The sequence below is a fragment of the Dipodomys merriami genome, unplaced genomic scaffold (genome assembly GCF_024711535.1).
Source record: "Dipodomys merriami isolate MVZ:Mamm:240054 unplaced genomic scaffold, mDipMer1.0.p SCAF_69, whole genome shotgun sequence".
Classification (NCBI taxonomy): domain Eukaryota; kingdom Metazoa; phylum Chordata; class Mammalia; order Rodentia; family Heteromyidae; genus Dipodomys; species Dipodomys merriami.
In genome coordinates, this window is record NW_027206279.1 from 159,342 (window position 1) to 173,720 (window position 14,379).

The following is a 14,379-nucleotide window of genomic DNA, read 5'->3' on the forward strand; positions in this document are numbered from 1 at the left end:
TTAGGGTGAGCCTTAGGTTTAGGCTGAGGTTGAGGGTGAGGCTTAAGGTGAGGGTGAGGGTGAGGTTTAGGGTTAGAGTTAGGGTTAGTGTGAGGTTTAGTGTAAGGATTGCTGTTAGGATTAGGGTTAGGATGATGGTTAGGGTGAGGGTTATGTTTTGGGATCGGGTTAGATTTAGGATTAATTTTAGCGTGAGTGTGAGTGTGTGGATTAGGGTTAGGGTTGGGCTGAGGGTGAGGGTGAGGGTTAGGGTTAGGTTGAGGGTTAGGGTTAGGTTTAGGATGAGGGATAGGATGAGGTTTAAGGTTAGGATTATGGTTACGGTGAGGGCTAGGGTGAGGGTTGAGGTTAGGTTTAGGTTTAGGTTTAGGATTAGGGTTCGGGTTAGGTTAGGGTTAGGATTAGGGTGCGGGCTAGGGTGAGGGTGAGGGTTAGGGTTAGGGTTAGTCTTAGACTTAGGGTTAGGCTGAGGGTGGGGTGAGGAATAGGGTTTGGGTGATGGTTAGGGTTAGGGTTATGGTGAGGTTTAGGATGAAGTTTCGGGTTAGGATTAGGTTTAGGGTGAGGGCTAGGGTGAATATGAGGGTTATGGTTAGGCTTAGGCTTAGGGTTAGGCTGAGGATAAGGGTGGGTGTGAGGAATAGGTTTTGGGTGATGGTTAAGGTTAGGGTTAGGGTGAGGGTTAGGATGAGGGTTGGGGTTAGGATAAGTTTTAGGGTGAGGGCTTGGGTGAGGGTGAGGTTTAGGGTTAGGGTTCGGCTTAGGCATAGGTTTAGGCTGAGGGTGAGGGTGAGTGTGATTGATAGGGTTAGGGTGATGGATAGGGTTAGGGTTAGGGTGAGTGTTAGGATGAGTGTAAGTTTTAGGGTGAGGGTTAGGGTGAGCATGACGGTAACAGTAAAGGTGAGGTTTAGGGTGAGGGTGAGTGTTCCATTAAGGGTGAGGGTAAGGATTAATGTGTGGGTTAGCATAAGGGATAGGGTGAGGGTTAGGGTGAGGGTGAGGGTTAGGGTGAGGGTGAGGGTTAGATTGAGGATTAGGGTTAGGGTTAGTGTGAGGTTTACGGTGAGGATGATGTTTAGGGTTAGGGTGAGGGTGAGGGTTAGAATTAGGGTGAGAGTGAGGGCTAGGGTTTGGGTGAGGGTTAGGGTTAAGGTTAGGGTTAGGGTGAGGTTTAGGATTAGGGTGAGAGTTAGGGTTACTGTGAGGGTTAGTGTTAGAGTTAGGGTTAGGGTAAGGGTTAGGGTAAGTGTTAGGGTGAGGGTTAGGGTTAGGGTGAGTGTTATGTTTAGGGTGAGGTTTAGGGTTAGGTTTAGGGTTATTGTTAAGTTTAGGGTTAGGGTTACAGTGAGGATGAGGGTGAAGGTTAGGGTTAGGGTGAGGTTTAGTGTTAGGGTTAGGGGTTTAGTTAGGGTTAGGGTTAGGTTGAGTTTTAGGGTTAGAGTTAGGGTTAGGGTGAGGGTTAGGATGAGGATTAGGGTTAGGGTTAGTTTTAGGTTAGGGTTAGGGTTAGGGTTAGGGTTAGGATTAGGGTTAGAGTGAGGGTGAGTGTGAGGGTTAGGGTTAGGATTAGGCTTAGGCTTAGGGTTAGGCTGAGGGTGAGGGTGTGTGTGAGGATTAGGCTTAGGGTTATGGTTAACCTTAGGGTTAGGGTGAGGGTTAGGATGAGGGTTAGGTTTAGGATTAGGGTTAGGGTGAGGGTGAGGGTTAAGATTAGGGTTAGGTTTGTGCTGTGGATAAGTGATAGCATGAGGGTTAGGGTGAGTGTTAGACTTAGCATTAGAGTTAGGGTGAGGTTTAGGGTGAGGATTAGGGTGGGTTTTAGGATTAAGGTGAGGGTTAGGGTTAGGCTTAGTATGGGGGTGACGGTGAGGGTGACTGTTAGGGTTAGAGTTACGGTGAGGATTCGGTTAAGTGTGAGGTTTAGGGTGAGTATGAGGTTAAGTGTTAGGATGTGGGTTAGGGTGAGGGTGAAGGTTAGGGTTAAGGTTTGGGTTAGCGTGAGGGTTAGGGTGAGGGTTAGGGTTAGGGTTATGCTTAGGGTTAGGATGAGGGTTAGGCTGATGGTTAGGGTTACGATTAGGGTGACGGTTAGGGTGAGGGTTAGGTTCAGGGTGAGGGTTAGGGTTCGGGTGAGGGTTAGGGTTGTTATTAGGGTTAGGGTCAGATTTAGGGTGATGTTGAGGTTTTGGGTTAGGGTTAGGGTGAGGGTTAGAGTTAGGGTTAAGATGAGGTTTAGGGTAAGGTGTAGGGTTACGGTTAGGTTGAGGTTTAGGTTTAGTGTGAGAGTTAGGGTTAGGGTTAGGGTTAGGATTTGTGTGAGGTTAAGAATTAGCTGACTGTTAGTGTGAAGGTGAGGTTTAGGGTTAGGAATAGTGATAGGATTAGTGTAAAGCTGAGGGTGAGGGTAGGTTTAGGTTTAGGGTTAGGGTTAGGGCTTGGGTGAGCGTTAGCTTAAGGTTGAGGGTTAGGGTGAGAGTTATGGTAAGGGTAAAGGTGAGGGTTAGGCTGAGGGTGAGTGTTAAAATAAGGGTGAGGGTTAGGGTTAGGGTGAGGGTTAGGGTTAGGGTTAGGGTGAGGGTTAGATTGAGGATTAGGGTTAGGGTTAGTGTGAGGTTTAGGGTGAGGTTGAGGGTTAGGGTTAGGGTTAGAATTAGGGTTAGGGTGAGGGCTATGATGAGGTTGAGGTTTAGGTTAGGGTTAGGGTTAAGGTTAGGATGAGGTTTAGGGTTACTGTGGGGATTAGGGTTAGTGTGAACGTTGGGGTGATGCTTACGGCTAGTGTTAGGGTCCGGGTAAGTTTTAGGGTGAGGGTTTGGGTTAGGGTGAGGGTTATATTTAAGGTGAGGGTTAGCTTTAGGGTTAGGGTTATTGTTAGGTTTAGGATTAGGATTAGGGTTAGGGTGAGGGTGAGTGTGTGGGTTAGGGTTAGGTTTAGGTTTAGGCTTAATGTTAGCCTGCGGGTGAGGGTAAGGTTGAGGCTGAGTGTTAGGGTTAGGGTGATGGTTAGGTTTAGGGTTAGGGTTAGGGTTCGGATGAGGGTTAGAGTTAGGATTAGGGTTTGAGTGAGGGCTAGGGTGAAGGTGAAATTTAGGGTTATGTTTAGGGTGAGGTTTAGGGTTAGGGTTAGGGTTAAGTTGAGGGTGAGGTTTAGGTTTAGATTTATGGTTAGGGTGAGCGTTAGCGTTAGGGTTAGTTTTAGGTTTAGGGTTATTGTGAGGGTTAGGGTTAGGGTGACGGTTAGGGTTAGGGCTGAGATTAGGATTAGTGTTAGGGTGAGGGTGAGTTTGAGTGTGAGGATTCAGGTTAGGGTCGGGCTTAGGTTTAGGCTGAGGTTGAGGGTCAGGATTAAGGTGAGGGTGAGGGTGAGGTTTAGGGTTAGAGTTAGGGTTAGTGTGAAGGTTAGTGTTAGGATTGGTGTTAGGGTTAGGGTTAGGGTGTGGGTTAGGTTGAGGGTTATGGTTAGGGATCGTGTTAGATTTAGGATTAGGGTTAGCTTGAGTGTGAGTGTGAGGGTTAGTGTTAGAGTTAGGTTTAGGGTTAGGCTGAGTGTGAGGGTGAGGGTTAGGGTTAGGTTGAGGTTTAGGGTTAGGGTTACGGTGAGGGTTAGGATGAGGTATAGGGTTAGGATTAGGGTTAGGGTTAGGGTTAAGGTGAGTGTTAATGTTAGGGTTAGGGTGATGGTTAGGGTTAAGTTTGTGGTGAGGGTGAGGCTGAGGGTGGGTATTAGGGTTAGGATTAGGATTAGGGTTAGTGTTAGGGTTAGGATTAGTGTTATTGTTAAGGTTAGGGTTAGAGTTATGGTGAGGGTGAGGGGGAGGGGGAGAGTGAGGGTGAGGGTTAGGGTTAGGGTTAGGGTGAGGTTTATGGTTAGGGTTAGTGTAGGGTGAGGGGTAGGGTTAGTGTGAGGTTTAGTGTTTGGGTTAGGGTTAGTGTTAGGGTAAGGTGTTAGGGTGAGGCTAAGGGTTAGGGTGAGGGTTAGGGTTAGAATGAGGGTTGTGGTAGGGTTAGGGTTATTGTTAGCGTAAGGTGTTTGGGTGAGGATCAGGGTTAGGGTGAGGTTTAGGGTTAGAATGAGGGTTAGGGTTAGTGTTATTTTTAGGGTTAGGGTTAGGATTATGGTTAGGGTGAGGGTAAGGTTTAGGGTTAGGGTTAGGCTTATGCTTAGGTTTAGACTGAGGCTGAGTGTGAGGTTGAGGGTTACGGTTAGCGTGATGGTTAGGGTTATGTTTAGGGTGAGGGTTAGAATGAGGGTGAGGGTTAGGGTGAGGGTTAGGGTGAGTGTGACAGTAAGGGTAAAGGTGAGGGTTAAGGTTAGGGTGAGAGTTAGGGTGAGGATTAGGGTTAGGGTTAGGGTGAGGGTGAGGTTAAATTGAGTATCAGTGTTAGGGTCAGTGTGAGGTTTACGGTGAGGATGAGGTTTAGGGTTAGTGTGAGGGCTATGGTGAGGGTGAGGGTTAGGTTTAGGGTTATGTTGAAGTTTAGGGTTAAGGTGATGGTTAGGGTTAGTGTGACGGTTAGTGTTAGTATTAGGGTTAGTTTTAGGGTGAGGGTTAGCATTATGGTGAGGTTTATGTTTAGGGTTAGTGTTAGCGTTAGGGTTAGGGTTATTGTTAGGGTTAGGGTTACTGTTACGGTGAGGGTGAGGGTTAGGGTTAGGGTTAGGGTGAGGTTTAGGTTTAGGTTCAGTGTTAGAATTAGGGTTAGGGTGAGGGTGAGGTTTAGGTTTAGGGTTAGGATTAGTGGGAGGGTTAGGTTGAGGGTTAGGGTGAGTGTTAGTGTTTGGATTAGGGTTAAGCTGAGGGTGAGTGTGAGGGTTAGGATTAGGCTTAGGTTTAGGGTTAGGCTGAGGCTGAGTGTGAGGGTGAGGGTGAGTGTTAGGGTTAGCTTCAAGGTTAGGGTTAGGGTTAGGTTGAGGGTTAGGGTTATGGTTAGAGTCAGGGTTAGGATGAGGTTTAGGGTTAGGATTAGGGTTAGTATGAGGGCAAGGGTGAGGGTGAGGGTTAGGGTTACCATTATGGCGAGGTTTAGGATTAGGGTTAGGGTTAGGGTGAGGGTTAGGTTAGGGTTACGGTGAGAGTGAGGGTTAGTGTTAGGGTGAGGCTGAGGGTTAGGATTAGTGTTATGGTTAGGGTTATTGTTAGTGTTATCATGAAGGTTAAGTTTACAGTGAGGTTGAGGCTGAGGGTGAGGTTTAGGTTTAGGGTAGGGTAAAGTTTAGGGTTAGGATTAGTGTTAGTGTTAGGGTGAGGGCTTGGTTTAGGTTGAGGTTTACTGTCAAGGTGAGGCTTAGGATTAGGGTTAAGGTTCGGGTTAGTGTTATTGTTAGGGGTAAGGTTAGAGTTACTGTGAGGATGAGGGTGAGGGTGAGTGTGAAAGTTAGGGTTAGGGTTAGCCTTAGTCTTAGGTTTAGTCCTAGCGTGAGGGTGAGGTTAAGGGTTATGATTAGGGTGATTGTTAGGGTTTTAGGGTTAGGGTGAAGGTTAGGGTGAGGATTAGGTTTAGGATTAGGGCTAAGGTGAGGGCTAGGGTGAGGGTGAGGGTTAGGTGTAGCGACCGTCTACTCGACCAGCGAGAAAAAACGACCACCACACCAGGAGTCTTCTCAGATCACGCTTTATTGGAGAGCCTTTTAATTGTAGGAGACCTTGAGCGCGAGAGAGCGTGCACCCGAAACATGGCCACTTATATAGGGAATAGGAACACGGGTCTTTCTATTGTTGGTCGCCTGCCTTTCACCGTCACCAGGTGTCATGGGATTGGCTGGGGACTCTACCTGGCTCGCGCATGCGCACAGCCCAGGCGTCCCACCAAGCACCGTCTGGGGTGGTTACCTCAAAGCTGCAAGGGAGTGGGCGGAGTCTCGCCTCGGCTCCCTACAGTTCCCCCTTCTTTGTTTTATGGCAGCAGGTAAGAGTAGAGGTTGGGCCTCTGTCTAAAACATTAGGACCTTGCACTGGCCTTCGCCTGAGGGGCGCGCCTTCCCCAGTGATGACCAGGCCCGTCCGATGCCTTTTTTGCAGAGGTGGGATCTTGGGCATCAACCCACTTGCAACCCAGCATGCTCTTCTTGAGGAGATGAGAACCATCTCCTCAAGTGCAGTGCACTTGCCTTGCACCCTGTCCCAAATTGTAAATTGCATACCTGTCCCGGTGCAATGGGATCCCCTGATCCCTCGGGTTGCTAAGGCTATGCAGGATGGTAAGGCTTAACTGCCTCTTAGGGCCGACAGCCAAATCTGGGGTGAGGATCCACTCTCCAAAGCGGCTAATGCTTGCGAGATAACAACCTTGTCCCTTCTGGTTTGGGCTCAAAGGCGACAGACCAACCATAGGCAGACCACGCATCCTCCCAAGCAGCAGGCTAAAAACATTCCGACTCCCACCCACTCTTTGGAAAAGGACACCGCAGAGGCAATCCAGTCAGTAAATTGTAACAGCCCACAGCATCATCGGTTTAGCTATCACAGGGATTGCTATTAGCACTGTTGCTAACAGCAGGAAGATCAGCTGTATCAGGAGACGAGTGGATGGCATCTTCAAGATGGGGTTCTTCTGCAGTCTCCACCGGCCTGGTCAGTCTCGTTGGCACCCAGTGAGGTACTTCTTGACTCTGTGCAAAAACACAAACAGCTCCCCTGGATCTCGTTATTACCGGATCTGGTCCATACCATTTATTATTAATAACATCCTTCCACATAACCATGTCTTTAGTATCCATAGAGTCTCTTGTCATATGCCGATCTGCGGCAGACTGATCGTTGTCATTTAGAATTAAAAAATTAAGGGTAAAGAGCACAAGAGAAAGTCTTTCCCTGGGGGACGCGGACTCAGCAATTCCCCCTTTTTGCTTTTGAAGCATTTCTTTTATGCTTCGATTAGCTCTTTCCACTATACCTTGTCCTTGAGGATTGTAGGGCAATCCGGTGGTGTGGGCAACCTGCATTTGTGCGCAAAAGGCGCGAAAACCATGGGAAGTATAAGCAGGGCCATTATCCGTCTTAAGTCTAAGGGGCTTTCCCCAAGCTGCCCAAGCTTCTAAGCAGTGTATTCTGACGTGAGACACCTTTTCTCCTGCCAGAGGTGTGGCATGAATGACACCAGAAAAGGTGTCCACAGACACTTGTAAATATTTCAACTTACCAAATTCCATCAGATGAGTAACATCCATCTGCCATAGGGCGTTTGGTCTCAACCCCCTGGGGTTTACCCCCACATGGGGAGGATGAAGAAAGGTAACACAAGATTTACAGGCTTTAACAATATCTCTTGCCACATACCTGGACAAATTATATCTTTTCCTAAGGGTATTAGCAGGTACATGATACAATCTATGAAAGTCTTTTGCCAATTCTACAGGATCAGCAGCAACCAGAGCCATAGCCCGAGTTGCCTGGTCCACCAAATCATTACACTTTGCCATCGGGCCCGGCAACATAGAGTGGGCACGAATATGTCCAATATAAAAAGGATGTTTTCTGTTTAAGATAAGGGATTGAATCTGTAACAAAACATTAGAAACTGCACTGGCCTGCTTAATTGAAGCAGCAACTTCAAGAGAAGCAACGGCATTTACAACATATAATGAATCAGAAAATAAGTTAAAAGGTTGATCAAATCTTTTAAAAACTTCAAGCACAATTAAACATTCAACAGCCTGTGGGACATTCGGCCGAAAATTAAAGACTACCGGCTGTTTGTGTCCTTGAACAAAAAAGGCACCTTGTCCAGATTTTGATCCATCCGTAAAGATGGTTAGAGCATCAGCCAAGGGCTCCTTTGAAGTGACAACAGGAAAATACACTAAATTTTTGTTAACTATGGCAAGCAGAGGATGCTTAGGATAATGATTTTCAATTACATTTGGAAATGAGCAAACAAGAATTGCCCACATATCCATTGTGGCTGCTAAAATTTCAACTTGCTCACGGGTGTATGGAATAATTAATTTATCTGGAATTTTTGCAAAGTGCATCAAACAATACTTTATACCCAAAATTGCCTGTTTTTTTTTATTTTTTATTTTTTTTCTTTTTTTTTTTCAGACCAAAATTGCCTGTTTAGCCACTAATTCAGGAAAATATTGAACAGTTTTTGCTCCCACAGAATCATAGCATTAATAGTTAGCCTTTGAAGCAAGGCAGTGGTATAATTGGCCGACACCCCATAAGTCCTGACTGCCTCAACTAAATCTTTTAACTGGGAGTAGGAAACCGGGTCAAGAATTCTCTCATTAGTAATTGGATTTTCAAAGACTGGAAAGGCGGCCGCCAAAGGCGACCAGGTGTTTTCTTTTATAAAGTGACTCTTCCCTGCTGGCGGGCATGGCGGGGGGGCCGACGGGTGAGGGCCAGCTCCGTTTCCTCTCCCTGGCTGCTGCGGTACTCCCGCCACTAGGGGGCGCCACCCCCCATATCTGTCTACCTCGTGCTCCGCCGCAGCCTCTTCTAACTCTTCACTATCAGCTGGATCGAGCTGCTCTCCCTCCTCCTCTAACATTTCTTCCTCTGAGTCATTCACAAGATTACTATATTCTTGGTCCCGCCCTTCCACATGTAGGGCTGAGAACCGGTTTGCTTTTAAAGAAGGGCATGGGGGTCTCCTTGAGACCCCCTCCTCTCTAAAACCCTTCTCCTTTTGTGAGGGCTGCAGTCCCTCTTGCTTTAATTCTTTAGGATCCTTTTGTCTTTTTTCCCTTTTTCTTTTAGGCCTATTTTCCTCCCCCTTACTGTATGCTGACTCTGATAGACTATCCTGATGCTGCGTTAGTACTTTGCGTCCTTCCTGGATTAAATCAAACCCTCCCTCCTCGAGGCAAGTGCGCACCATCAAAAAGACAAGCCACAAGGGAAGAAGCAATGCAAGCAACCAATAAATATCTAAATCTACAGTGAACAGCATACCGGGGGATATTTACCAACGTCCCCTCTCCGCGTGTTGAGTTCTGGCTCCGGTTTTCAGCCTCTCCCGCGGGTCCCATCCCTGGTTCGTTCCCGGGTTTCGGCACCACTTGTAGCGACCGTCTACTCGACCAGCGAGAAAAAACGACCACCACACCAGGAGTCTTCTCAGACCACGCTTTATTGGAGAGTCTTTTAATTGTAGGAGAGCTTGGGCGCGAGAGAGCGTGCACCCGAAACATGGCCACTTATATAGGGAATAGGAACACGGGTCTTTCTATTGTTGGTCGCCTGCCTTTCACCGTCACCAGGTGTCATGGGATTGGCTGGGGACTCTACCTGGCTCGCGCATGCGCACAGCCCAGGTGTCCCGCCAAGCACCGTCTGGGGTGGTTACCTCAAAGCTGCAAGGGAGTGGGCAGAGTCTCGCCTCGGCTCCCTACAGTTAGGGTTAGTATTAGGGTGACTTTTAGGGTTAGGATTAAGTTTAGGGTTAGGGTGAGTGTTAGTGTGAGGGTTACGGTGAGGGTGAGGGTTAGGGTTAGGGTGAGGGTTAGGATTAGGGTGAGGGTGAGGGTGAGGGTTAGATTAGGGTTAGGGTTAGGGTTATTGTTAGGGTTATGGTTAGGTTTAAGTTTATGGTGAGGTTGAGGCTCAGGGTGAGGGTTAGGGTTAGGGTTAGCGTGAGGTTTAGGTTAGGGTTAAGGTTAGGGTTAGGGTGAGGGTTTGGGTTAGGGTTAGGGTTACGGTGAGGGTGAGGGTGAGGGTTAGGGTTAGGTTTAGTGTCATTGTTAGGGTTATGGTTAGAGTTACAGTGAGGGTGAGGGTAAGGGTTTGGGTTAGGGTGAGGTTTAGGTTTAGGATTAGGGTTAGGGTGAAGTTGAGGGTGAGGTTTAGGGTTAGAATTAGGGTTAGGTTGAGTATTAGGGTTAGTGTTAGGGTTAGGGTTAGGGTGAGGGTTAGGATGAGTGTTAGGGTTAGGGTTAGGATTAGGATTAGGGTTAATGTTAGGGTGAGTGATTGTGTTAGGCTTAGGGATAGGGTTAGGCTTAGCCTTAACCTGAGGGTGAGGGTTAGGGTGAGGGTTAGAGTTAGGCTTACGGTGAGTGTGAGGGTTAGGGTTAGGGTGAGAATCAGTGTTAGGATTAGGGTTAGGGTTATTGTTAGTGTTATGGTTAAGGTTAAGTTTACGGTTAGGGTGAGGCTGACGTTGAGGTTTTGGGTTAGGCTTAGGGTGAGGTTTAGGGTTAGGGTTAGGGTTAGGGTGATGGTTAGGGTTAGTGTTATTGTTAGAGTTAGGGTTAGAGTTACGGTGAGGGTGAGGGTGAGGGTTAGATTTAGGTTTATGGTGAGGGTTAGGGTGATGGTGAAGTTTAGGGTTAGAGTTGGAGTTAGGGGGAGGGTTAGAGGGAGGGATAGGTTGAGGTTTAGGGTTAATGTTAGGGTTGGGTTTAGGATTAGGGTTATGGTGAGGCTGAGTGTGAGGGTTAGGGTTAGGATTAGGCTTAGGCTTAGGGTTAGGCTGAGGGTGAGGGTGGGGTTGAGGATTAGGTTAAGGTTGATGGTTAGGGTTAGGGTTAGGGTTAGGGTTAGGATTAGGGTTAGGATGATGTCTAGGGTGAGGGTGAGGGTTAGGGTTAGGGTTAGGCTTAGGGTTACGGTCAGGGTGAGTGTTAGGATGAGGGTTAGGCTTAGGGTGAGGTTTAGGGTGAGGGTGCAGGTAAGGGTAAAGGTGAGAGGCTGAGAGTGAGGATTAAGTTAAGGGTGAGGGTTAGGTTTTGGGTGAGGGTTAGGGTTAGGGTTAAGGTGAGGGTGAGGTTTATATTGAGGATTAGTTTTAGGGTTAGTGTGAGGTTTAGGATGAGGATGAAGGTTAGGGTTAGGGTGAGGGCTAGGGTGAGGGTGAGGGTGAGGGTTAGTGTGAGTGCTACTGTTAGGGTTAGGTTTAGTGTTAGGTTGAATTTAAGTGTTAGGGTGAGGGTTAGGTTTAGAGTGAGTGTTATGTTTAGAATGAGGGTTAGGGTTAGGGTTAGGGTTACTATTAGGGTTAGGATTAGGTTTACTGTTAAGTTGAGTGTGAGGTTTAGGGTTAGGTTGAGGGTTACGTTTATGTTTAGTGTTAGGGTTAGAGTTAGGGTTAGGGTGAGGGTGAGGTTTAGGGTTAGAGTTAGCTTTTGTGTTAGGGTTAGGGTTAGGTTGAGTGTTAGTGTGAGGGTTAGGTTTAGGCTTAAGCTTAGGCTTAGGGTTAGGCTTAGGCCGAGCATGAGGGTGAGGGTTAGGGTTAGGGTTAGGGTGAGGGTTAGGGTTAGGGTTAGGGTGAGGGTTAGGATGAGGTTTAGGGTTAGGATTAGGGTTAGGGTGAGGGCTAGTCTGAGGGTTACTGTGAGGGTTAGGGTTAGGTTTAGGATTAGGTGTAGGTTGAGGGTGAGTGTCAGGGTTAGGGTTAGGGTTAGGCTTAGGGTTAGGGTGAGGGTTAGGGTTAGGATTTGGTTTAGGGTGAGGGGGAGAGTTTGGGTTAGTGTGAGTGCTAGTGTTAGGGTTAGGTTTAGTGTTAGGGTGAATTTAAGTCTTAGGGTGAGGGTTAGGTTTAGGGTAAGTATTATGGTTAGAATGAGGGTTAGGGTTAGGGTTACTGTTAGGGTTAGGTTTAGGTTTACTGTTAAGGTGAGTGTGAGGTTTAGGGTTAGGTTGAGGGTTAGGTTTATGTTTAGGGTTAGGGTTAGATTTAGGGTTAGGGTGAGGGTGAGGTTTAGGGTTAGAGTTAGCTTTTGTGTTAGGGTTAGGGTTAGGTTGAGGGTTAGTGTGAAGGTTAGGTTTAGGCTTAAGCTTATGCTTAGGTTTAGGCTTAGGCCGAGCATGAGGGTGAGGGTGAGGGTTAGGGTTAGGGTGAGGGTTAGGGTTAGGGTTATGGTGAGGGTTAAGATGAGATTTAGGGTTAGTATTAGGGTTAGGGTGAGCGCTAGTTTGAGGGTTACTGTGAGGTTTAGGGTTAGGTTTAGTATTAGGTGTAGGTTGAGGGTGAGTGTGAGGGTTAGGTTTAGGGTTAGGGTTAGTGTTAGGGTGAGTGTTAGGGTTAGGGTTTGGTTTAGGGTGAGGGGGAGGGTTAGGGTTAGGGTTAGGGTGAGGGTGAGGGAGAGGTTTAGATTTAAGGTTAGTGTGAGTGTTAGGGTTATGGTGAGGGTTATGGTTAGGGTGAGTGTTAGGGTTAGGGTTAGGTTTAGGGTGAGCACTAGGGTGAGGGTGAGGTTTAGGGTTAGGGTGAGGGTGAGGTTTAGGGTGAGGGTGAGGTTTAGGGTTAGTGGGAAGGTTATGGGTAGGGGTAGGGTGAGGGTTAGCGTTAGGGTGAGGGTTAGTGTTAGGGTGAGGGTTAGGTTTAGAGTTAGGTTTAGAGTGACGGTTAGGGTGAGCGTTAGGGTTAGGATTAGTGTTAGGGTATGTGCCAGGGTGAGTGTTAGGGTTAGGGTTAGGTTGATGTTGAGGGTTAGTGTTAGGGTGGTTTAGGGTTGGGGTTAGGGTTAAGATTAGGGTTAAGGTGATGCTGAGTGTGAGGGTTAGAGTTAGTGTTAACCTTAGGGTTAGGCTGAGTCTGAGGCTGAGGGTGAGGGTTAGATTAAGGGTGAGGGTTAGGTTTAGGGTTAGAGTGTGGGTTAGTGTGAGTGATAGGTTTAGGATTTGGGTTAGGATATATGCTAGGGTGTAGCGACCGCCTACTCGACCAGCGAGGAAAAACGACCACCACTCCAGGAGTCTTCTCAAATCACGCTTTATTGGAGAGCCTTTTAGTTGTAGGAGAGCTTGGGCGCGAGAGAGCGTGCACCCGAAACACAGCCGCTTATATAGGGAATTCGAACACGGGTCTTTTCTATTGTTGGTCGCCTGCCTTTTACCGTCACCAGGTGTCATGGGATTGGCTGGGGACACTACCGGGCTCGCGCACGCGCACAGCCCAGGCGTCCCGCTAAGCACCGTCTGGAGTGGTAATCCTCAAAACTGCAAGGGAGTGGGCGGAGTCTCGCCTCGGCTCCCTACAGTTCCCCCTTCTTTGTTTTAGGGCAACAGGTAAGAGTAGAGGTTGGGCCTCTGTCTAAGACATTAATGAGAGGACCTTGCACTGGCCTTCGCCTGAGGGGCGCCTTCCCCAGTGATGACCAGGCCCGTCCGATGCCTTTTTTGCAGAGGTGGGATCTTGGGCATCAACCCACTTGCTACCCAGCATGCTCTTCTTGAGGAGATGGTACCCTCAAGTGCAGTGCACTTGCCTGGCACCCTGTCCCAAATTGCAAATTGCATACCTGTCCCGGTGCAATAGGATCCCCTGATCCCTCGGGGTGCTAAGGCTATGCAGAATGGTAAGGCTTAACTGCCTCTTAGGGCCGACAGCCAAATCTGGGGTGAGGATCCACTCTCCAAAGCGGCTAATGCTTGCGAGATAACAACCTTGTCCCTTCTGGTTTGGGCTCGAAGGCGACAGACCAACCATAGGCAGACCACGCATCCTCCCAAGCAGCAGGCTAAAAACATTCCGACTCCCACCCGCTCTTTGACAAAGGACACCGCAGAGGCAATCCAGTCAGTAAATTGTGACAGACAGTAGGCGGTCGCTACAACTGGTGCCGAAACCCGCGCTGTTCACTGTAGATTTAGATATTTATTGGTTGCTTGCATTGCTTCTTCCCTTGTGGCTTGTCTTTTTGATGGTGCGCACTTGCCTCGAGGAGGGAGGGTTTGATTTAATCCAGGAAGGACGCAAAGTACTAACGCAGCATCAGGATAGTCTATCAGAGTCAGTATACAGTAATGGGGAGGAAAAGAGGCCTAAAAGAAAAAGGGAAAAAAGACAGAAGGATCCTAAAGAATTAAAGCAAGAGGGGCTGCAGCCCTCACAAAAGGAGAAGGGTTTCAGAGAGGAGGGGGTCTCAAGGAGACTCCCGTGCCCTTCTTTAAAAGCAAACCGGTTCTCAGCCCTACATGTGGAAGGGCGGGACCAAGAATATAGTAATCTTGTGAGTGACTCAGAGGAAGAAATGTTAGAGGAGGAGGGAGAGCAGCTCGATCCAGCTGATAGTGAAGAGTTAGAAGAGGCTGCGGCGGAGCACGTGGCAGACAGATATGGAGGGTGGCGCCCCCTAGGGGTGGGAGTACCGCAGCAGCCAGGAAGAGGAAACGGAGCTGCCCCTCACCCGTCAGCCCCCCCGCCGTGCCCGCCGGCAGGGAAGAGTCACTTTATAAAAGAAAGAACCTGGTCGCGATTAGCGGCCGCCTTTCCAGTTTTTGAAAATCCCATTACTAATGAGAGAATTCTTGAGCCGGTTTCCTACTTCCAGCTTAAGGATTTAGTTGAGGCAGTCCGGACTTAGGGAGTGACGGCCAATTATACCACTGCCTTGCTTCAAAGGCTAACTATTAATGCTATGATTCTGTGGGAGCAAAAACTGTTCAATATTTTCCTGAATTAGTGGCTAAACAGGCAATTTTGATC